The sequence below is a fragment of the Octopus bimaculoides genome, chromosome 26 (genome assembly GCF_001194135.2).
Source record: "Octopus bimaculoides isolate UCB-OBI-ISO-001 chromosome 26, ASM119413v2, whole genome shotgun sequence".
NCBI lineage: Eukaryota > Metazoa > Mollusca > Cephalopoda > Octopoda > Octopodidae > Octopus > Octopus bimaculoides.
Window position 1 is genome coordinate 18,917,704 of NC_069006.1, and position 2,445 is coordinate 18,920,148.

The 2,445-nt window shown below is 39.7% G+C and overlaps 1 long non-coding RNA gene across 2 annotated transcripts in view; it reads right to left on the reverse strand.

The window, feature by feature from the left end:
- LOC106870352 (uncharacterized) overlaps positions 1–2,373 on the reverse strand; it is a 6,447-nt gene extending 4,074 nt beyond the window's left edge. The window contains exon 1 of one of the 2 annotated variants that reach the window (XR_001409514.2): positions 1,658–2,373. This is a non-coding gene — a long non-coding RNA (uncharacterized LOC106870352). Of the gene's footprint in view, positions 1–293; positions 313–1,657 lie in introns of those variants that run through there. The other variant, XR_008266847.1, reaches the window with a different exon arrangement.
- Between the last annotated feature and the right edge of the window lie 72 nt (positions 2,374–2,445).

Below are 2,445 nucleotides of genomic sequence, written 5' to 3' on the forward strand. Positions count from 1 at the left end.
CAGACGAAGACAGGTGGTGTAGAAAAAAAATAGATGTATTAATATAACGCTCGGGAATTGAAAAAGTCTTTAACATTTCGGGCCTACGCTCTTCCACAGAAAAAAAACAAGGAGAGAAAAAAATGTGTGTAGTGGTTAGCGATCTATCGTGGCGAATGATATATATATATATATATATATATATATATATATATATATATACACATACACACACACGACGGCTTCTTTCGGTTTCCGTCTAACAGATCTACTCACAAGGCTTTGATCGGCCCGAATTTATAGAAGACACTCACCCAAGGTGCTAAGCAGTGACACTAAACACTGGACTCGTAACCATGCAGTGGGAAAGCAAACTTTATCACACAGCCACGCCTGTAATTAAATCTTACAGCGGTACATTTTCTAGGGTGTAGATTTCTTTTTTTTCTTATCGCTTTTATAACGACGGAAGGGCGGTGCCCATGTCTGTTTATAGGAACATTGACGCTAATGAGAAGGAAACGCGATCTGAATGCGGTATACCTCCACTAGTGTGGCCCACACCAGCGACTTTGTTTCTTCATAACTTTCAGAAAAAATATTTTTTAATGGAATTTTCTACAGATACCTCTCAGATGGTGTAAATTACGATTTAAATGTGGATAAAAAGAAGAAAATGATAGGCGCAAATACGCATCACTGACACACTTCGTGAATTTTTTTTCAAAGTTTCATGTTTCGTTTTGTAGATATATAAGAGATGATGTCAGTATATACGAGAGGGTACTGAAAAGTTCCTGGCTTTAAGGGTATCACGAAAAACTTGGTTGGAGGCCCAAACTTCCGAGTTCTTTTATAGGGTTTTAGAAAAACTGAAGGACATCTGCAATGTGTGTATGAATCTGAGAGTGCAATATGTTGAATAAAATCATAATTAACTGATCTTGTATTTTCTTCTACCCAAAGCGGGAAGCTTTTCAGCATCCTCTCGTACATGTTCGCGCCCACCAATCAGATTAAATTCTAGTATGATCGTAATCTACACCATCTGAAGGGTATTCGTAAGAAATTTCATTAATAAAAAAAAAATGCTAGGTGGAAAACACATCTGTAGGAAAGCCTTACAAAGTGGACGCCACAAAATCACCAAGGAGCATATGTTGGTCTGATACAGGGAACGGATAATATCTACCATTTAATTAGCCCACAGCGGAATTTGAACACGAAACGCAAAGAGCAGGAGGAAATAGCGAAATGCATCCCGTCCAACACAGTAATACTTCGTTTATCGTCCTCAGAAAGGTGAAAGCAAGGTTGACTTCAATGAGATTCGAACCAGTATTTGATACATTATTTACATTTGACGGATATTTGTCCTCATCTTGTTTGTTGTTAACACAACGTTTCGGCTGATATACTCTTCAGCCTGAAGAAAGCTGGAGGGTATATCAGCCGAAACGTTGTGTTAACAACAAACAAGATGAGGACAAATATCCGTCAAATGTAAATAATGTACATAATTCCTCATCTCTCAAATATATCTCTGTAACAATATTTGATGGTATTCATAAAGTTTGGGTCGTGGTTTCAACAGTCCAGCATGTCCTGAGCGATTTCCATGACTTATTGCTTCTGCTACTACGCCAGCACCTTGGGGACGAATTTCGTCGACACTCACCGCATGCAGAAATCCTCCGTTAAAATCTGTGTTTGTTCCCACTTCGTGAGCAATTTCATGGATTGCTACACGACCGTATTCCATGACTATTCGTCAAACTTTCACAATTGGCTCCTCGTTTCGGCTTGTGGATGACCTGCCTGGGCGTGTCTTGCTCTCTACTGAGGTGCAGCCATGTTTGAAGTGATTGTGCCACACAATGATCTGTGTTTTTCTCAATTTTCTAGATGGTTTGAGCTTGAGTACCATCAAGCTTTTGGCAAAATTCGATGCGTTTCGTTGAAACGAAAATCCGACGAGCGTACACTAAACGTTTGTACTCTAGGTGTAACAACTGGTAACTAACGAGGCCTTATGGCGCAAAATTTTTTACGCATGCGCAAGAAGGGTCACCTCCTGCCAAACGATTTTGCATACACGGTATTAGTTTTGGCGGGAAAAACTAAGATCGGATACTTTGTGAACCTCACTACCAGACTGTAGTGAAACTACCTCCCGCCATTAGATACAAACTACTATCGCCATTACATACAATCTTCTCATTTAAATATAAATAAATGCGAGCGTAGTAGAGAACCCATTCCTTGTCATCACGTGACTGATTATTATTCGAATCGGCAACTTCTTCGAACCTTTCCCGCCAGAACGCAAACTGACCAATCACAGCCCCTAATAAGGTCACGTGATAGAGTATTAAACTGAAGCCATTGGGAGCCAATAGTTTGTTATAAATAGCTTTAACTCATACCCAACAAATTTGTCTCGGTCCAGTTTCTCTTTGAGATCTG